The 22,142-nt window shown below is 48.2% G+C and overlaps 1 long non-coding RNA gene across 2 annotated transcripts in view; it reads left to right on the top strand.

Annotated features, from left to right (window-relative positions):
* The first annotated feature begins 957 nt into the window (after positions 1 to 957).
* The window catches only part of LOC143764159 (uncharacterized), a 97,730-nt gene continuing 76,545 nt past the window's right edge, over positions 958 to 22,142 (top strand). For both annotated transcript variants that reach the window (XR_013213074.1, XR_013213073.1), the window contains exon 1: positions 958 to 1,059. This is a non-coding gene — a long non-coding RNA (uncharacterized LOC143764159). The remainder of the gene's footprint in view (positions 1,060 to 22,142) is intronic.

The raw sequence follows: 22,142 nt of genomic DNA, 5'->3' as shown, positions 1-22,142 counted from the left end.
TTAACTGTTCCTCGTAGAACATACTCTGCAGTCCGCTCACCATCCTGGTTACTCTTCTCTGAACTTGCTCCGGTTTTTCAATATCTTTTTTTAGAATGTGGTGCCCAGAACTGGACTCAGTATTCCAGATGAGTCCTGACCAAGGAGGAGTAGAGGAGATAATTACTGCACGTGATCTAGACTCTATGCTTCTCTTAATACACCCTAGAACTGTTTGCCTTTTTTGCTGCTGTATCACACTGTTGACTCTTGTGCAGTCTGTGATCTTTTAGTATACCCAAGTCTTTTTCCCACGTGCTGTTGCTTAGTCCTATTCCTCCCATTCTATAGATGTAATTTTCGTTTTTCTTGCCCAGATATAGAATCTTTCATTTCTCTCTGTTAAATACCATTCTATTAATCGCTGCCCATTGTTCAAGCTTCGCTCGATCCTTCTGAATGTATAAAATATGTGCATATTCTACAGGCTTAGCGTGTTCTACTTCCATCCATGAAGTCTAAGCAGAGTGTTTGTTACATGCATTTGTGTGTGATCTGTATTTGTGGCTGTCCCTTATAGTTCAGTCTGCTGCCTAGAGTACAGTCAATTGCCATGCTGATGACGTGCTGATGTTATAGCCTCCATATTGTGGATCCATATTACAGTGTTACGCTTGTGTTGCGCAGAGTGCTGTGCATCCAGATGTGGCTTGTAGAGCAGTTTACTGCCACAAAGCGTGGACTTGCCCTGTGATGTGCATGTGAGATGGAGAATGGTCATGGTGTCCTGACTCCTAAGGTGGACGGTGAGTGATAGCCAAGTCACAAAGGAAGCCGGTGCCGATATTGGATCTGTATGAATAGGAGTGGGGAAGGAAAGCTGAGAACTTGATGGAAAACCACAGAACGCCATGAGCCACCATGCAGGAAAGTCCTGATCATGAAAGTATGTGAACCCTGGTCTATCTCTTCTGTCCACAGGTCAGTCTGGTCCAGTCATCAGATCAAGGAATGAGGAAAGTTCTGAATGTTCTGCTGAAGGGTCCAAGTCAGGAGTGCTGCAGACGAGACGTGAGGGCGGTAAGTCTTTGTATACCTATTCTGGAACTACTGGCGTTCATAATTGTCTGTGAAGGTAAGAAAGGAACATGTCCTATTTGTGCCCCCACCCGACATAGGAGTAATAGGGTCTTCGTGCAGGTGCTGTGTGCTCTGACTTTTGGGTGTGTTCACACTCGCTTGTGGCTGTGTGATGCACAGATAAGGTTTTCCGGGCGGGTATGAGACAACAACTCTCTTTATTTCTGCTGTGTATTATAATTCGTATTTACTTAATTCACCCCCAAAATAATGGCAAGCGCCCCCATAGGATGCACATGGCGCTGGCTGCATGTCGTGGTCCATTTGCTGCTGTTTATCTGCGGAGTGTCGTTTTCCTGCGTATCTGCCTGGTCTGTTATTACTGGAGTTACATTACACATCCAGCCACAACTGTCATGGCTCCCCGGGGCGGTCATAACCAGTGGGGGGTCGTGATCCCCGGCCAGCCCCAGGAGCTTCTGTGCCACTTGGCTGATCCCACATTATAAGACGGCTCCTGGGGTCCCGAGTCCACATCTTGTGCTTATTCATGACCAAAGACATCCATGTGATGGGAGCAGACCGGGCGTCTCATGGGGACACGGCGGAGGATACGAGCAGAATCTGAGTCCCCGGTGTGGACGCCGCAGACCTCCTGGCCAGGTGGGAATAATGGTCACAGTGTGAAGCAGAGGACAGCGAGGGTGGCGCAGTCCATGAACTGACAACTTCTACTGTAAAGTTTTACCTTCACTCTGACGCCTTTGGTTTTCTCTCATTTGGAGACTATAACAGTTTACGCCTTTCTGTCGGGATAGATGCTTGCCGTTTTTATTGAGTTTTTCGTCCAGAATTGCTCTCTCGTCTATTTCTGTTTTTTTCATTTGTCAAGATTTAAGTCATTCACCAATTCCAAACTTCATGAGTTCTGGTTCATTTCTACGTGTTCTCTCCTCTCAGAGGTGTAATTGTGTCAGTGGCGGGGATCCTCGGCGTCCTGGATTCACGCTTTGTGTCCTCCTCGCTTTACAGGATGACACAGTGTCATTGTGACCCGCGCTGCCCGCTCCGACCCCTGTGATAGACCCGTGGCCTAGTTACCCCTGTACATTGGTCTTGGCCTGATTTCAGGTCTTGTGGTCCACTGCTGAGAGGCTTGTGCAAGAATGGTGTCCTGGATAAAGAATGTAGATGTCAGACAAACGTTGAGATATCATGCAGCTCTGCCATACTCCATAGCGCAGTGCTGGGAAGCGCAGCCATCTCTCCCCTCTCATAGGGCTGAAAGTGCAACAAGAAATGAAAACCCATGGGGCATTGACGTGGTAGGTCTGAGCTGCAGTACCGGATGCAACCATGGTCAGGAGGGGCGCTGCTCCTTCCATTTTCTAAAACTAAACTCCAGTGTATCAGATTGCTGAGGCCCGAGATCCATAAGATGTATTGCGTGTCATCATAGGTCTATGTCTCTCATCATCCCTGCTCCCAGAAATTATGCATACATCCCTGTTCCCAAAAAGTGTTCCCGCTGTGTAAAATGTTCAGAAAACAAGAATACGATGGTCTGGAAATCCCGTATCGCCATATTCTATTCACTACAGAACATAGAAGACGTATTATTAGAAGTTGATCTTCATTTTTTTTCCATTTTATTTTAAAAAAAAGTTAAATTGGCAGCAACAGAGCTCAGAAGAGTAGTAATGCCCTGACCGTGCTGCCCTGACCGTGCCCACCACCCACCATCGCGGAGCTGCCACTCTTCTTACCAAAGGCTGCACATGTCAGGGAAGAGTGGTGACAAATGCTGTCCCTTTTTTGTCTAATGTAGTATTCCCGCTGCTCCTCAGTTCGGGGTCTTTGCCAGATTTTTGGTTTCTTTTTGCACCAAATGTTTTTCACCTGCCTGATGAATGTGATTTTTTTTTTTTTTTTCCGAAAACCATATTATATTCAGTATGTAAAATAGGGGGCGGGTCAGGGACTTGTCATAAGCCATAAGGATAATAATAAAATCCTAGAAGAGAATAGCACTACAAGAACCAAATAAGACCACACGGCCACCTCAAAACCATCGGAGCTCCTGCAACCCTCGACCTACTGTCTCCTTCCCCATAATCCCGTAGAATGTAAGCCCGCAAGGGCAGGGTCCTCTTCCCTCTGTATCAGTCTGTAATTGTTAGTTTTGTTTACTGTAAGTGATATTTGTATTTTGATGTAACCCCTTCTCATGTACAGCACCATGGAATCAATGGTGCTATATAAATAAATAATAATAATAAGGGTAGGTTCACACAGGACTTTTTTGCTGCGTATTTTTGCTGCTTTTTTTCTGCTAATTTTCAGCTGCTTTTTACAGTACCAGCAAAGCCTGTGAGATTTCAGAAATCTCATGCACCAACATTGATTTTTTGTTTGATCAGTATTTTGTGCTTTGCTGCGTTTTTTTTTACATAGAGCATGTCACTTCTTTCAGCGTTTTTGCTGCGTTTTTTCACCGATTGACTTGAATGGGTGTTGGAAAAAAAACGCAGCAAAAACGCAGGTACCATTATTTGCTGCGTTTTTGCTGCTGAAAATCCAAGGACATTAGCATGGACAAAGAGAAAAAAAAATGCACGAAAAATACGCACAAAAAAACGACCAAATACGCAACAAAAAATGCACCAAAAACGCACCTAAGGCAGCTGAAAATTAGCATAAAAATACGCAGCAAAAAAGTCCTGTGTGAACTTACCCTAAATATGTACTTTATTCAAACGCAGATAAAAACGCATTATATGAAACATATTTTTAAGGATGACAGGAGATGACAATGAATTCACCGCAAAAGTGACAACACGGTACCCACAGGCAAGTAATAAAATCGTATATGTATTCTACAGACCGCTCAAAAAGTGCATTATGCATAAATACAAACACGCAGTAGGTCTTCACCATACAGCGAATAAATTATAGCAATAATTATTCCGGAGCCCATGCAGTGATTCGTGCCTGGATTTAGTGCATTTCGGTCTGAGGAGCATTAGATCAAGAGCCTCCAATACTGACTGTGTTTTGGGGTTATGTGCTGTAGATGGGGAATATCCATTTTTCTGAAATCATTCTGCAATTTTTAAATGCAGTTCACAGATCGGTGACCTCTGACCGGGGCAAAGTATTTTGATGCCCTAGGCATATGAAGCCAAAGGCGCCCCCTCGGCCCTAAGCAAAGGAATGGCTCAGAGACTAAGGTAACACGACCCCGAACGCAAACAAACTCTGACCACTTCCGCTAGAATTTTTACTTTTCTCACAAAAAAATGTAAAAATAAGTGATGTACTTCAGGGATGTGACTTAACAGGGAGCAATTTTAAAGTTACACACAGAATCAATCAATTTTTTTGTGGACCATTTACACAATACCAGGGAAAAATCGCAAAATTCATCCCTGATGCCTTATATTTTAAATGTAGAACCCAAGGATAGTTATGGAAACTAATAAAGCATAACTATAATTGGGGCAGTTTGGTTTCAATTTGGGTATCCAGCATTTCACAAATATCCTAATTGAAAATAAATTGACTTCATTATAAATAAAGGGAAACGTCTGATGGTTTTTGCATCCGTCATGCGACAAATACAGCTTGCACAAAACTGATGGTGGTTCTGGTGATGTATTCCAGTTTTGGTGACATGTTCATGTACTGATGGTTGTTCTAGTGCTGTAGTCATGTAATATTGATAGTTCTGGTGATATATTCTTCAACAGAACCATCATCAGTTCATGAATATGAAGCCAAAATACTCATAAGAACATAATTAGAGTACCAGAACCATCAATAGTACATCTGGCGCCAGAAACCTCATCAGTAAATAATAAATACATAATCAGAAAAACCATCAATACATGACCAGAACCAAGAGTACTTTGCAACAGAAGTGGTGGAACCACTGTGCTGTGAACTGAGGAGACGGACATACTATGAAAAAAACCAAACCTCTCGAGGACGGAACAGAGGCAGGAATAAGATTTCATTAATATGGTCTTGGTGACCTCCCAGATTTTAGAGAAGCCTCTGACTAGAGTTTCAGCAGGATAAATGTCGGTGGTAGTAGACACAGGGAACTGAATATTGGGGTGTTGACCATACACAACATAAAACGGAGAATTAGTTGAGGATTCATTCACATGGTAGTTATGAGAATTCGTCCCAAGGCAATAGTTCGACCCAATCACTGCGATGAACACTGACGAAGTGCCGCAGGAAGTTGTTCAGAATCTGATTGACTCCTCTACCTGGCCATTGGATTGTGGACGGTAGGCTGAAGACAAATGTGAGGTAACAGTTAGTCGTTTGCAGGTAGCCCTACAGAAGCGAGATGTAAACTGGACCCCTAGATCAGAAACTATATGAAGAGGGTAACCCATGAGGTGAAAAAATATGTTGGATTAACTTCTCGGCAAGCACAGGAGCAGACAGGAGAGTGGACAGCGGAGTAAAATGTTCCATCTTAGAGAAGCAATCCACAACTACCCAGATGACTGTACATCCGGCTGATACGGGAAGATCGGTAATGAAATCAATCGTGATGTGCTGCCAGGTTGCTGATGGTGCAGGGAGAGGAAGTAACCGACCCATAGGAAGCTGAGTCTCATTCTGGGCACGAGTAGAGATGGGCAAACCAGAAAAGTAAAGTTCAGTGTCCGTACCGAACACCTACTGTTCGGGTAAGGGCACAGAACTTCACCAGGAAGTCCGTGTTACTGTTCAGGTTCGGCCCCCTGAACACCATGTGTTTGTCACGTGCACGACAGTGCAGCAAACACTGCTTCTGATCAGCGGTAAAATCATTACCACCAGTCAGAAAGCCGCGGTTCCCATGCTGTCAAATGATGGTGTGAGCCAGCAGCTGTGATCGGAGGTATAAAGTTTACCTCCTATCACTGGTGTTGGCTGATGGGACTACTGCTCCTATCAGCCATAGTCTATTGCCGCTGATAAAAGTATTCATCAGCCGGCGCCTGCGCTCTAAATAAATAATTAAAAGAAAAAGCTGGCTTGGGTTCTCTTGTATTTTTCATAACCAGCCAGGCAAAACTGACAGCTGGGGTTGCAACACAGCTGTTAGTGTTAGCAAGGCTGGTTATCAAGAATGGAGTGGTTGCCATACTGTTTTTTTTTTTTATTATTATTATTATTTAAGTAAATAATAAAAAAAAAAATGGAAAAAATACGGCGTGGGATGCCCCCTTATTTTTGACAACCAGCTTTGCTAAAGCAGACAGCTGCGGGCTGCAATTATCAGGCTGGTAAGGGGCCATATATATTGCCTCCGCCAGCCTAAAAATAGCAGTCCACAGCAGCCCAGAAAAAGTACATCTATTAGATCTGGTGCTTTGCCCGACTCTTTCCACTTGCCCTGTAGCGGTGGCCAGTGGGGTTCATATTTGTGGGGTTGATGTCACCTTTGTATTGTCAGGTGACCTCAAGCCCACAGATTACTAATGGAGAAGTGTCTATCAGATACCTATCCATTACTAATCCTATAGATATATGGTAAATAAAGACACAGCCAGAATAAAGTCCTTTATTAGAAATAAAACAAAACACTTTTTTGCATTTTTGTTTAAAAATAACAAACAGTTATACTCACCTAACACCTATTCCCCCGAAGCCCTTGTCTCCTGTAATAAACCAAAAGTAAAAAAACAGAATATCCCTCACCTGTCCGCTTTCACTGTGGTGAATTTGAACTGCGGTGAATCTCCCTGATGAGGTTTCTAGTGCCATATTAATGATTCATGTACTATTGATGGCTCTGGTGCTTTAATTATGTACTGATGATGATTTTGGCTTCGTATTCATGTAGTGATGATGATTCTGGTGATATATTCATCACCATAATCATCATCACTACATGAATACAGCACCGGAAAAACCACCACTACATGAATGTCACCAGAACCAGCATCTGTTTTGTGCAAGCTGTATTTGTTGCATGACTGATGCAAAAACCATCAGACGCATCCTTCATCTATAATGGGGGTCTGTTAAGTTTCCATTAGGGTATTTCCCAAATGCTGGACACCTTAATTGAAACCAGACTGCCCCGATTATAGTTAAAAATATAAGGCCAGGATCACACATGCGAGAAATAGGTCCGAGTCTCGCATGGTAATACCCGGCATTGCCGCTGTCACTCAGGAGCGGAGAGTGCGGCCGCATAGCAGTACATGGAGCCGCACGCTCCGCTCCAGAGAGACGGCAGCAATGCCGGGTATTAACATGCGAGACTCTGACGTATTTCTCGCATGTGTGATCTCAATTTTTTTTTTTTCATCGTGTATCGTGCAAATGGTCCGCAAAAAAATAATTCTGCATCTAACTTTGAAATTGCACTCACTGTTAAGTCACATCTCTAAAGTACACCACTTTACATTTTTTGTGAAGAAGCTAACAATTCTTGTGGTTTACAAATGATAGGTGCAAGAAATGATAAAACTGCAATGCAGGGGGATGGGGCCGCAGTACATTATGTGGCTGGATACTGCTTCCATCACTGTCTAGAGGTGCTCATTAGTCAGCCACTACTACTACCCAATGACGACTACTCCTGTTTCTACCCCGATAAGTGGCTGCACCCAGTGCAATCTCTGTGCAGACTACTAACAAGCAAGAATGCTTTCAGTTCTGAAGCTTGCAGAATGGCGAGTGCAGCTCTGGAGAAAGTGAACACCTTCTACTATCAGCTCTATGTAAGGAGATTATTAGTGCAGAATTGTGATCTATATGAAACAGTAAGGCCATGTGCACACGTTCAGGATTTTTAGCGTTTTTTTCGCGTTTTTTCGCTATAAAAACGTGATAAAAACGCGAAAAAAACGCTTACATATGCCTCCTATTATTTTAAGTGTATTCCGCATTTTTTGTGCAAATGTAGCCTTTTTTTCCGCAAAAAAATCGCATCGCGGAAAAAAAAGCAACATGTTCATTAAAATGCGGAATTGCAGGGGATTCCGCACACCTAGGGGTCCATTGATCTGCTTACTTCCCGCACGGGGCTGTGCACACGATGCGGGAAGTAAGCAGATTATGTGCGGTTGGTACCCAGGGTGGAGGAGAGGAGACTCTCCTCCACGCACTGGGCACCATATAAGTGGTCAAAAAATCAGAATTAAAATAAAAAATAGTCCTATACTCACCCTCGATGTCCCGCGCAGTCTTCCCGCCTCCACTGCACGCTGCCGTTCGGTTCCTGTAGCTGGTGTGCGGCGAAAGACCTGCCGATGACGTCACTGTCCTGTGATTGGTCGTGAGCGGTCATGTGACCGCTCACGTGACCGTGACGTCACGCTAGGTCCTGTGCGCACAGACCAGCTATAGGAAGAGGAGCCGGACGCCGGTGAGGAGATGTCTGGGTGAGTATAAGCATTTTTTTATTATTTTTAAACATTCTATCTTTTACTATAGATGCTGCATAAGCTGCATCTATAGTAAAAAGTTGGTCACACTTGTCAAACGCTATGTTTGACAAGTGTGACCAACCTGTCAGTCAGTTTTCCAAGCGATGCTACAGATCGCTTGGAAAACTTTAGCATTCTGCAAGCTAATTACGCTTGCAGAATGCTAAAAAAACGCGAAAAAAACGGAAAAAACACGCAAAAAAAAAAATGCGGATTTCTTGCAGAATATTTCCGGTTTTCTTCAGGAAATTTCTGCAAGAAATCCTGAACGTGTGCACATACCCTAACAGAACTCTGCAGGAAGGGACAGGGTTAATGCTGAGAGAGTTAACCTGCCCATGGTTGCTCAGCAGAAGCGTGTCAGTGTGTCAGGCTTTTCACATCTGTTCTGAGAAGGTGCCGGCCTCTCTGGGCCCCGACATGTTACACACTTCAATTGTACACGAAAATGGTCAAATTTCTCTCAGATTCTTCGCGTTGGCACCACGTTCTGCTCCTCCAGGAACTGCAGCTGCGCTCCCACAGCCTGGCGGGCACGAGCTCTCCTTCCATGAAGTCGTTCTTTCCATTACATGGATCGGCCAAGAACTCGTCTGCTCCGCGGTTGGCTAATGACCAAATTATTTCCTCAGCTGAGAAAACAGATTTAGTTGTGATGGGTTTGATCCGATCAGTGAGTGGATATCTCCTCGCTCTGAAGCCCATGACCTCCATGTATCGCACCCCTCATAACGTCGACTACACCCCCAAATCTTCACATTCTCATTCATTCATTTAGTCTCGTCTGTTAGATGACCCCAACCCTGAAATATGAAAACAGTGACTGCACCAGCAGAATAGTGAGTGCAACTCTGGAGCATAATACAGGAGGTAACTCAGGATCAGTAATATAAAGTATGTACACAGTGACTGCACCAGCAGAATAGTGAGTGCAGCTCTGGAGTATAATGCAGGAGGTAACTCAGGATCAGTAATGTAATGTATGTACACAGTGACTGCACCAGCAGAATAGTGAGTGCAGCTCTGGAGTATAACACTGTCAGGACTCTGAACATTTTGATTACCTTTTGTGCATTACTGCCCTTTTCCAAGATGGCGTCCTTGGTCTCATGTGCACTGTCTTCCTGCTGTATAACTCCACCCCAGCCTTTAGTCTGTGCTAGAGTATTCTGCCTTGCATCCAGCTCCTGACGACTCCCTGGCTTTGCACCTGCACCTGCTCCTGTGAACCTGTGTGGAGATCCTGCTACTCAGCTCTGAGTTCCTGCTGCATACATCGGTTTCCAGTAATCCTCCATCTGGCTGCTTGTGTTTGTTTCCATCTGCATTTGCTGGACATGTAAGCTGTTGCTGCTGTACTTAAACCTGAGACTTTTACCCAGGCCTCCCTGGTTGTGCTAAGATATTATTTGAACTGCCTTATAAGCATATCTATCTGTGTTTGGACTACCAAGGACTTATTCGTGTCAAGTATCCTCAAGAATAACTGTGCTTCATAGACTTTCTGCGTGATTGCATTTTCCTCTGAAGTTTCCTATAGACTGTTAAGCTGCGTTTAATATTTACACCGTGTTGTGGACTTGAGTTTCTCTCTGCACCTGTTTGAATCACCGTGTGATAATATAGACTTTACCACTTATAAAACTGTGTCCTGTAGTTGTCTTGTTCCATGCAAAGAGTCTCCTGAGTTATCCCTTATAATCTTTACAAATACAGGATGTAACTCAGGATCGGTAATGTAATGTATGTACACAGTGACTGCACCAGCAGAATAGCGAGTGCAGCTCTGGAGTATTATACAGGATGTAACTCAGGATCAGTAATATAATGTATGTACACAGTGACTGCACCAGCAGAATAGTGAGTGCAGCTCTGGGGTATAATACAGGATGTAACTCAGGATCAGTAATGTAATGTATGTACACAGTGACTGCACCAGCAGAATAGTGAGTGCATCTCTGGGGTATAATACAGGCTGTAACTCAGGATCAGTAATGTATGTACACAGTGACTGCACCAGCAGAATAGTGAGTGCAGCTCTGGGGTATAATACAGGATGTAACTCAGGATCAGTCATGTAATGTATGTACAGTGACTGCACCAGCAGAATAGTGAGTGCAGCTCTGAAGTATAATACAGGATGTAACTCAGGATCAGTAATGTAATGTATGTGCACAGTGACTGCTCCAGCAGGATAGTGGGTGCAGCTCTGCACAGCTGCTGCTCATTGTGCTAATGGTGGGTGCGGTCGCTGCTGAACCTGCTGTGTGCTCCTGAGCTCCTGGGAACCACCACCTTTCCACCCGGGGACCAGCTCTCTCTCTTACCCAGGGAGGGAATGGGTTTCCTGGGATGAATGAGGGAGCCATGTCCCAGGCTTCTGCTTCCCGGACCAGGCTGGCGGGGGGCAGAAGGAACCAGCAACCAGCCTGCACATCAGAGGATTCAGGGGTGAGACGCTCCACCAGGAGTCACAGCAATGTGGCTCCTACTCCCCCCAATGTGGATCCTACTCCCCCCAGGTCTGCAGAGACCCAGAGAAGCCGCAAGGCTTCCATGGAGGAGAAGCCTGCTAGTGTGCAAGATGGCGGTCCTTCCAGAGGAAAGCTGAGTGCTCACGGAGGTGAGGCTGACCTCACTGAGGAGGGTTGGGTGCTGCAGAGACCCCGGGAGTCTGTGTCCACCTATGCCTCCTGGGTCATGAGCCACCTCCGTGAGCATCAAGAGGCGAGTAAGACACTGAGGAGGCTCCGGGAGGATCTGCGCTGCACAAGCAACAAAGCTGCAGGTTCCTCCAAACCGAGGAAGTATCAGCTCCAGGCGGTGGTAAGGAGACTGAAAGTTGACATCAATGAGCTTGAAGTCAGAAAAGCTTTCATCAGAGAAAAAAGTGGACCGTTTAAGGAAAAGCTTATTAATGAAGATCGATTCAGAGAAATGGCTGATAACAGAGAGCAAAGGCAGATGGGGCTGCAGCCTGAGAGCCAGGTGGATGATGATGAGGAGGATGATGACCAGCAGAAAGCCCCACCTGGCAGCCTGCTTAGTCACTCACAGGCCACGTGCAGCGAGGTCCCTGCTGGACAGGCGATAATGACGTCTCGTCGCAGTTCTGCTGGCTCTGGGGAGGACAGTGACATCGGCCAGGGAGGGGCGCTAATGGCAGAGATCAAGCTCCTGGAGTCCCCAGTGTGTCTTCAGAACTTCCATCTTGGTGATGATTTACCAGAGGAGGCACATGGGGGCCAGAAGAAAAAGGCAAAGAAAACAACCAAGCCAAAGCTGCAGGAAGCGGTAAGCTATGTATATGCCCCCCTCCCTGTACCCCCTGAGTCGACTGCAGGGTCAGCTCGCTGTATAAGCCCTGTTGCCCAGCCCGGCTTCTGCTGTGGATCCGCTGCAAAGGTGTCACGGGAGACCTAGGCAGGAAAGAGCTAATAACCCGGGCCCCTACGATTTCCCTCAGACTAGGGAAACCCTGACTGACCCTCTCCCAGAGTTTACACTGATGGTGTGCATGTCTGGGCCTCCACCCTCGCCCTATCTCCTGTTTCAACCCTAGGCTGAAACCACAACCCACCACCCAGTGAAGAGTCCACACTCCAATACCCACAGTTAGCACAGACAAGGATAACGGAAAAATAAGCACCACGCCGCAGTCACTCAGGAATACACTATAAATGCAAAGGGCAAAACAAATACAAATATAGGAAGGAGCAAATAAGACAAAGGGAAATACACCACCAGCAACGATACTCCAACTACTAGCTCACCACTCCAGACCGAGATAACATGCACAAGACAGAAGCTATAATCGGCGACGCCCAATGTTCAGGAGAACTATTTAAAGGCAGTGGGCATGGCCCAGCTTCCAATCCGAGCACCAGGTAATTTAACCTTGGACCAGCTAGATATAATCTAGCCGACGCCAATGAGCGCATAGTGGTCAAAAGCGAAATTACCGCTGTCTGTCGAACGACCTGGTCTGAACAGCGTCCGACATGACAAAAGGCGTGGGGAGATTACAAAGCAACGCAATGAGGCACAGAGCTCCGTCTCTGCTTGTAGTAGCGGGGACGTAGCAGCAGGTGCATCAGCTGAGAGGCTGGACAGTGAGGGCGGCCCGGCGGCGGGCGAACAGTCAGGCCACGATACTGTGGTGCGCTCCTCAGTGGGAGGGGGGAGCGGCCCGTTGTCAGGGTCAGCTCCGGTAGCCTCGGTGCCCCTGAATGCTGTTGCCGGTCATCACTTAGTTGAGAAGCGGTGGCAGTGTGAGGGGGTTGCTGGGGCTGGGAGTTCCGGTCCTCCCACCAAAGTCCTGTTCTGTGTTGGCGCCGCTGGTCAACAAGATGCTGATATAAAGGATCAGTGGCGCCCAACAGCAGTGAAAGATCAGCGGCGCCTGGTATCAACAGTAAAGCAGCGGAAAATATCAACTGATGATGCGGAGGGCACACGTAAGACCAGGGGTGAGGTCGCCTCCAGTTCTGTGGGTGAGACTCAACCCCTTGTGCCTGATGATGCGGAGGTCAAAATGTCACCCCCTGTTGTTACTGGTCCAGAAGGAGAGAATGTGGGGGTGGGTATGGATGAGGAAAACTCTTTGTTTAGTGTGCTTGTTGGTTTGGTAGAGGGTGAGGGGGTTATGGAGGTGGGAAATGGTGATGCTGTTGGTGTGGATGTGGTCACTGGTCCGGTTGCTCCCCCGGTGGTGGCAGCACCTGTCAGGAGCTTTGCCGCTGTCACCTCTAGGGGAAATAGGGCCATCCTCCTCGTCTCCGGGCTCTGGGGACGGCATGTTGCTACAGCGTCTCCTGGAGCCGCTAAAGAGGGGGGAGAGACCACTAATGGTAGAGGGTGGAGAGGTTGATCTATCCTTCTGGTTAGAGAGGCATGGCTTCGGGGCCTTCCGAAAGCAAAGAGGGGGGATACAGTGTGGTCCCTCCCAACAGCTGGGCAGGGTAGTGTGCGTAGGAATGTGGTCCGTCTTCAGTGGAGGGGCAGTGATGAGTCATGACATGGCTTGGCCGGTATGGAGAGGTGGTAGAAATGCCAAAGAAAAACCGTGACGAGTTTGGTATCTGGTCAGGGGCCTGGACGTTTATGGTAAAACTTAAGCGTTCAGGTGGTACTGTTGCCCACATACCATCATCTGCCTTCCTGGGTAGGGATCGTATCCTGGTCTTCTACCAGGGGCAACCGAAGCTCTGTCACAGGTGCGGCGACCCCACACACTTCAGCGCAAACTGCACTGTGCAGAAATGTGCATTGTGTGGGGATATCGGCCATCTTGCTGCATCTTGTGTAGAGATTAGGTGCCACCTGTGTGGTGAGTTAGGTCACCCATTCAGCCGTTGTCCTCGCTCCTTCGCTAATGCGGTCGTGACCCCGGTGGGAGAAAGCCATGAGGCTGATTCTGCTGGGGAAGGGACTAGCAGGGGTGAGGGAGCTGAGGGGCCAAGGAGGAAGAGCAATAAAAAGACGCCTGCCCAGCTAAGGCGTCTAGACAAGCGCAGACAGGATAGGGAGCTGGGCGAGCCTCCGGCTACTGGGCCGGCCCCTGTTCTGGACGCCAGTCTTACAGCTAAGGCCCCGAGGTATGATGGTTTGGATGAGGAGGTCAGGAGGATCCACAGGGAGGAAAGTGCCACTGCCTCAGAGTCCTCCCATTATGAAAGTATGGATGAGGATAATAGGCAATGGCTAGAGGACAAGCGTAAGCTCGGCACCAAAAAGAAGAGAAAGAAGGGATATAAAACATCTCCCGCTCTGACCAAGGTACCTAAGGAAAGAAAAACCGACTCCGCTCTGGTTGGTCTTTCTAACCGGTTCCAAGCCCTTGAAAACATCTCTTCCTCTGAGGAGGAAGCTGAGGGTGAGGTTCTGGCTTCGGCGGGGTTCACAGGGGGCGCCGAGTCTCCTTCTTCTGGGAATGTAAGGTCCTTGGAGGGAGGGACTGGCCCAGAGTCCAGAGACGAGGATGATAAAAAGAAAAAACATGTGGATATGGATACCTCCATGTCATTAAAGAGGGGGAAGGATTCTTCCTCTGAGGCAGAGGATAAGGGGAGTGGGAAGAAGAAAGCCATCTAACTCAATCACCAATGATGGCGGTACCCACTCCGTTGACGCTGGCATTCATTAATGTCGCCAGCATAAAGTCAAATACAGCTAGATTTGCGGCCTTTGATTTTCTCAGCCGGGTTGAAGCTGACATTTTCTTTTTGCAAGAGACCAGGCTGCCCAATATGGCAGACGTGTTTAAAGCTAAGAGGGAGTGGAGACCCGGGCCCTCCTATTGGTCTTTTGCGGCCGAGCCGTATAGCGGAGTGGCGGTCCTTTTTACCACATCGGTGGAATGCCGACGGGTTATTGAGTTAGAAATGGGGAGGTGCCTGATCTTATATGTCTTCATGAAGGGACAAGAGCTCCGGCTCATTAACATCTATGGTCCCCAATCTAAGTGGGACCGGAAGTGTCTCTTTATGAGGATCAAGCCCTACCTTTTTACAAGTCGGCAGGTTGTCTTTGGAGGGGACTTCAATGCTGTCACGAGGCACCGAGATAGAGGAGGTTTCAGAGATAAGCTGACTTATGATAGCGTCGCCCTTAATAGTATAGCTAGTGAGGCTCGCCTGGTGGATGTCCACATTCGGCACACCCCAGGCCACGAAGGGTTCACCTATCATAGAGGTAACTGTAGGTCCAGAATAGATAGGTTTTATTTAAAGGAGGAAGCTGTCTCTTCAGCAGTGTCTGTTGTTGAGGTGGAGTTCTCTGACCACTGTTTAATTTAGTTTTCTCTGAATGTCACAGAGACCCTCCGGGTGGGAAGAGGCTTTTGGAGGCTCAATTCGTCTCTCTTGGAAGAAGCGGAGATAAGACAGTCCTTTGAGGATTTTCTTCAGAGCCAGGTACCCTTACTGGATCTTTGTAGTAGTAAGTCAGAGTGGTGGGAGATGTTCAAGGAAAGGGTGGCAAGATTCTTCTGGAGCGCCCCCACTGTCGCAGGGCCGGTGGGTACCCGGTACCGGGCCTCTCTGTCTCGGTTCTGGGATTGTCACGGTGGCTAGACCCGGTCCGTGACCCTGCTGAGGGGCGTCCAGTGAAAGTTGAGAGTGATGATGTGTGGTGCAGGGTGCGATGAATAACGAGGACACAAGGTTGCAGTCTCTTTACCTCTTTACTGAAGGTTTCGACATACTCAATCCAGAGCACTGTTAACAGGGCTGGCTGAGACCGGCCGGTCCAAAGGCACATCCGGAGTTCCCTTAGCAGGTGGGAATCAGTGTCTACCTTCTAGCGCTTGTGTGTTGTAGTCCTTCCCTGCTGAGCACCCCGGGATAGTCCTCACAACTGATTCTGTCTGTCTCTGATGTTCGTTCTCTACGTCCCCCAGATGATATGGTTAGGACGCACCCGTATGACGGGGTAGGCCTGGAGTTCTTCCGGGACCCTAGCATCGCCCCTCTCCCACAGCTGCCTCCGTTGTCTGCTTAGGTGTTTTAGGTGAGACAGCCCGCCTATAACTGACTGTCCTGCCGTGGTTTGAAGTAATGCTTAAAGTCTCTTACTTTCTCGGCGTTCCGGCCACCGTGACTTTGCGCTTCAGAAGGATGTTGCCTCGATCTTACAGCACGACTCCTTCTGGTCCTATCACCTCTGCGCTGTATTCCCGTTTCTCGCTCCTTCACAATACCCCTCGCTTCTTGTCCTTTCCTAGGAGACTGCCGCTGTAAGCACAGGCACGGCTCTGTAACGTTCTTTCTTGTTCACTAGGGCTCTGCCAGGATCCCACCTCTGACAGGTCCTCTCTCGAGCTCTTCCCAGCTCCTTTCTCCCTAACTTCCTGCCAACCCCCAGTTTTACCCAAGTGTGAGGAGTGGTCTAATAGATAGAACCACCCCCCTGGTGGCCGGAGTGTGAGGTGTATTGTGGGTGCGTGTTACCTGGTCAGGTGAACTCCTTTAGTGCAATCAGACGTACCATCACTCCCCTTAGTGGCAGAGCAACAGTACTGCAATGACCAGGACTCTGGGGCACTGCACTTCCACCAGCTCTCGAGCCTCAGGAGTCTGAGCAGGTACCGCCTGTATCAGGGTCTGAGGAGGAAACTCGAGCATCTTGTCTCAACTGGAGGTAGACGCGAGGAGATCTCCAGAGTGAAATCTTTGCTTATGAGGTGTCAGTACGATAGACATGCATCTTTGGTTTTTGAGAGGGATTACGGGAAGTACCGCTCGCCTGACCCTTACAGAAACTGCAAGATGTCAGTGAATAGTAAAGTGGTTACAGGACTGGTCGACACTACGGGGTCCCTGAGACGATCCAGATCAGGAATCCTGGAGGTGGTCAGATCCTTCTACTTGCACCTCTTGGGGAAGAGGGATCTTGATTGGGATGAGATGTCAGCTTTCCTGACTGAAGCCATCCCCGAATCAGGGGTAGACCCTTCTCTTGACGTTTTGACAGAAATGATCAAGGAAGAGAAAGTTCAGTTGGCGATTGAAGGGCTTGCCCCCAAAAAATCGCCTGGTCCAGATGGCTTAACATCTGAATTCTATAAGACCTTTAAGGACGTTTTGGTTCCCCTCTTGACTGAGGTATTCAATGAGTGTCTTTCCTCGGGCACTCTGCCGAAGTCAATGAGGAGGCCTGCTCTGATCATCTTGTCAAAGGGTAAGGACACATCTTGCATTGAGAATTGCCATAGCGCTTCTCAATGCAGACAGGAAGGTTCTGGCAAAGGTGCTGTTTAATCGGCTGGTGAAATTTGCACCACGACTCCTTTCGGAGGCCCAGCATTGCTCTGTTCCAGGCCGCAGCACATTTAGTGCTGTGCTCTGTGTCCGAGAGGCAGTGGAGCAGGGTAGGGCTGGTCACTGGAAGGGGTACATGCTGTCACTGGACCACGCAAAAGTGTTTGATCGGGTTAATCACGAGTACCTCTGGTCCGTCCTTCTGAGATATGGCCTGCCGGGGGGTGTGTTGATTGGCTTAAGACCTTGTACAGTGGGGCAGAGAGTTTCCCGCTTGTGAATGGTTGGATTGGCAGCTCTTTTGAGGTTGGGTCCGGTGTTCGCCAGGGTTGTCCCTTGAGCCCGCTGCTGTACGTGTTTGCGATTGACCCTCCTCTTAGGAGGGTGGAGCGTGGACCGTTGGCCGGGATCGGGACGGACCAGGCAGCACCGGAAGCCACACTGAGGGTGGTGGCATATGCTGATGATGTCACTGTGTTTGTTTCCTCTCACGAGGAGGCAGGGTGGCTGATGTCAGAGGTAGATCGCTACTCGGGGGCATCCAGGTCCAAGATCAACCGGGATAAGTGTGAGAGTCTCTGGCTGGGAGGAGGAGATCCTGGTTTTGATCTCCCGGACACCCTTCCAGGACTCAGTCTCTGCAAAAGTCCTTGGCATCGAATTTGGCCAGGGGGATTACCCCAAACAAAATTGGGACAGCAGGCTAGAGATCGCCACTCAGAAGGTGAACCAATGGAAGGGTTGGTCTTTGACCCTAAGGGAAAGGGTAAACCTGATCAAAACTTACCTGCTCCATTTACTGATTTATCTGGGCAGTGTGTGCATCTTGCCGGAATCTCTCTGGACTTGGGTCTACAGTTTGTTATTACAACTGTTATGGGGGAATAGACTGAACCTGGTCAAGAGGGAGGTTACTTACCGTACGAGGAGACTAGGAGGGTTAGGTATGGTCAACCCTGTGGTATTCCTTGTGGATACCTTCATTAAGATCAATATTGCAAACCTCTGGAAAGAGAGGGCTCCTCCGTGGGTATTCTCCTGTAGGGGATGGTTTCAGCCTTTCTTCCAGGAATGGGAGACAGGAGGGCAAGTGAAGGATCATCGCACACCGCATGGACATCTTCCAGCTTACGCTACCTTGGTTCTGAAGGTAATTCGTTGGTGGGGTCTGGGAATGTGGGAGATCAGGACTCTGCCAAGGAAACTCCTTGACAATAGGGTTCTGTTGACCCATTTCCAAAGGCCTCTGGCGCTCAGGGACTGCCCAAGTCGGGATCTTGGGGTGGGTTTGCATCTTTTGAATTCTATCAGGATCCCCTCGAAGTTTTGGGACTTGGTTTGGCACTGCTTCCATGGGAAACTGTGTGTGAGGGACAATCTGAAGTGTAGGAGCTCTGAGGACAGGAATTGTCCTCGGGAGCATTGTGGTACCTTGCTGGAAAGCATGGACCACTTCCTACTTCATTGTCCCTTCAACACAGAGGTGTACAACAGGGTGGGTGCCTTAATTGGCTGGTCTCGGCTAGCCGGTCTCTCCTATGTGGAATGGGCCTATGGAGCATTCGGAGACCTTGGTGGTCGGGACCGCTGCACCTTATTTCTAGTTAGCGCAGTGGTTAGGTATCACACGTGGAACGCACGGTGCTTAGTATCGACGCAACGAAAATTCCTCCCAGTGGACGATGTGTTTAGGACCATACTCGGTGACCTGGTGAAGGTGCGCTCTCTGGAGTATGGGAGACTGGGCGCACGGAGGGCTGCGCTCCTCTGGAGGGGCTTTTCTTTTAGTGTGCCCTAGTCTGGTCATCTCCTTTCCTGGTGGTGGGCTGCTGCTGACACTGTAGATTTTTGTTTTGTTTGATCATTATACAGTGATGTAGGGCTGCAGGCGCCGAACTTGGGCTTCGTGATTTGTAATTATTGTGGTGTGCTCTGCTGTATATATTGTATATAGAGATATAGATTTGGGTGTAGGTGTTAGGTTGGGTGGTGGGAAAAGGGGGAGGTGGGATTATCTTGTGGGTCTATGGGACACTGGGTTGTTTGGGGAAAAACTGTCACTGCCTGATCTGGCCTATGGATGTTGGACATGAACTGAGGCATGAGACGCAGGACCAGCTCTCAGGTCAGTGCGGGGGGTTGGGAATGGAGGATAGCTTAGTATTGTATATATTTGTTTAATTTGTGGTTATTTTATTTAAAACTTAATAAATATATATATATATATATATATATATATATATATGTGTGTTCATGCATATAGTTATTGTTTGCCATTGTTTATTTAATTTGTTATTATTATTTTGTTTGGTGACCGGACCAGAAGGTCAAAGTAGTTATTATTCTGTATATACTGTACAATATATGTGAGAGGAGAGAATGAGCAGCTGGACCAGTGTTCAGTATACTGATTATTTTCTGGCTAATATTTTTGTTATGTTTTCTGCTATCATTATTGTTATGTTTTTCATTTTTATAATAAAAAATCTACAGGATGTAACTCAGGATCAGTAATGTATGTACACAGTGACTGCACCAGCAGAATAGTGAGTGCAGCTCTGGAGTATAATACAGGATGTAACTCAGGATCAGTAATGTAATGTATGTACACAGTGACTGCACCAGCAGAATAGTGAGTGCAGCTGTGGAGTATAATACAGGATGTAACTCAGGATCAGTAATGTAATGTATGTACACCAGGCATGTCAAATACGCGTCCCGAGGGCCGCATGCGGCCCTTCACAGGCATATCTGCGGCCCTCACAAAAGTCTCAAACTTTGTCTCTAAACACAAAGTTTGAGACTTTTGTGCGGGCCGCAGATGCTCAAAACTTCACGATCAGCACTTCCGGCTCTTCATTCATTGGCCCATATCCCTGCATATGACCTGCTTACATGATCAGCAGCCGACCAACTAGCTCCGTGTCAATCCATGACGCGTGTACTTTGGTCAGCTGCTGATCACGTAAGCAGGTCATATGCAGGGATATGGGCCAATGAATGACGACCTGGAAGTGCTGATCGTGAGTTTTGTACATCTGCGGCTCGCGTGGCTGCTGATCACCTAAGTCAGTTTTGTTGTGAGCGGAGGAAGAGTCGTGGCTGAGAGTGACTGGGATACTGTGACCGTGCTGAGGAAGAAGGGACCCACTGCCGCACAGGCAAAGTCCAAGCAAGTGAGTGGCCCTCCTGTATGTAACCATTAAAAACTAAAGAGAGGGGTGAGCACTCAGATTATAAATAATTGTGATGCAAATGGAAAGCTGTTACTCTATGAACTGGTGGAACACCATCTGTATGTAACCTGCCATTGGTGCTGTTAGCGTAGCTACTGGGGGGGCAGAGGGGGCCATCGCCCCGGGCCCTGTCACATGAAGGGGCCCACTGGGAGCCAGGGCCACTACTGTGAGGAGGCAGAACGCAGCATAGGAGCAGAGCAGTATAATGTCTGCTCCCGTCTGACGGAGACTGCAGGCTGCTAGCACAGTGGCGGCTGCAGTCTCCCCCCTGCAGTGAATGGATTCGCCCCTCTGACCTGATCATGAAGCTTTTCCTGGCTGCAGTTTTATTCACTCTGTGCACGCTGGGATTGGCTCAGGCACGCTGGGTCCTAGTGCCCACATCTTGCATTTCACTCACACTTCCTGGTCCTGCCTGCAAACGTTATCAGTAAGTGGGGATGGAACATTTTAGGTTTATTCAATTCAGGTATGTCACTGTGAGACCGTTGGGGTGGTGTTGGGGCTGAAAGTGAGTGAGGGGGGACAGCAGGGCCGGTTTTAGGCAAAGTGGGGCCCTAGGCAAAGTTTAAAATGGGGCCCCAAATGCTAACATATTGCACATCACACGGAAGCATTTCGGTTGTATTTACCTGCGCTGATCTCAGGCCGCTAAACGAGTGTGGTCGACAATACTGAAGTCGTTGGACGCTTGTTTCCCGGCCTCTTTCCACCATCTGAGAAAGAATGATGGGACAGAACCATCACTAATAGATCACTAACAGATCACCATACAGGATCATGTTATCAGCAGCACATCTACAGTTTACATCGGCGATGTGCTGCTGAGAACAATGATTTTTATTCCGGCATAAACAATCCAATCACCCAATGAATATGCAGCATTTTGCTTGTTTAGTATAATACACCCCATAGTCCTCCATATATTATAATGTGCACCACAGTCCTCCATATTGTAAAATGCACACGCCATAGTCCTCCATATAGTATACAGCAGAGCCCACAGTAGTATACAGCAGAGCCCCCAGTAGAATACAGCACAGCCCCCAGTGGTGTACAGCAGTGCCCCCAGGGGTATATAGCAGAGCCCCCAGTAGTATACAGCACAGCCCCCAGTGGTGTACAGCAGAGCCCCCAGGGATATACAGCAGAGCCCCCAGTGGTGTACAGCAGTGCCCCCAGGGGTATACAGCACAGCCCCCAGTGGTGTACAGCAGTGCCCCCAGGGATATACAGCAGAGCCCCCAGTAGTATACAGCACAGCCCCCAGTGGTGTACAGCAGTGCCCCCAGGGGTATACAGCAGAGCCCCCAGTAGTATACAGCACAGCCCCCAGTGGTGTACAGCAGAGCCCCCAGTAGAATACAGCACAGCCCCCAGTGGTGTACAGCAGTGCCCCCAGGGGTATACAGCAGAGCCCCCAGTAGAATACAGCACAGCCCCCAGTGGTGTACAGCAGTGCCCCCAGGGGTATACAGCACAGCCCCCAGTGGTGTACACCACAGCTCACATCCCCCCCTCTCCTCTCCTCTCCTCCCCTCCCCTCTCCTCTCCCCGTCCAGTAAAAAGAAAAGAAAAAAAAAAAAACACAAACTCCTCACCTCTCCACACGTGCCCGCGCTGCTCCTGTGTCGGCGGCT

Source organism: Ranitomeya variabilis, chromosome 4 (assembly GCF_051348905.1).
Source record: "Ranitomeya variabilis isolate aRanVar5 chromosome 4, aRanVar5.hap1, whole genome shotgun sequence".
Classification (NCBI taxonomy): Eukaryota; Metazoa; Chordata; class Amphibia; order Anura; family Dendrobatidae; genus Ranitomeya; species Ranitomeya variabilis.
Note: the sequence above shows the minus strand (reverse complement) of the source record. Positions and strands in the feature narration are given on the sequence as shown.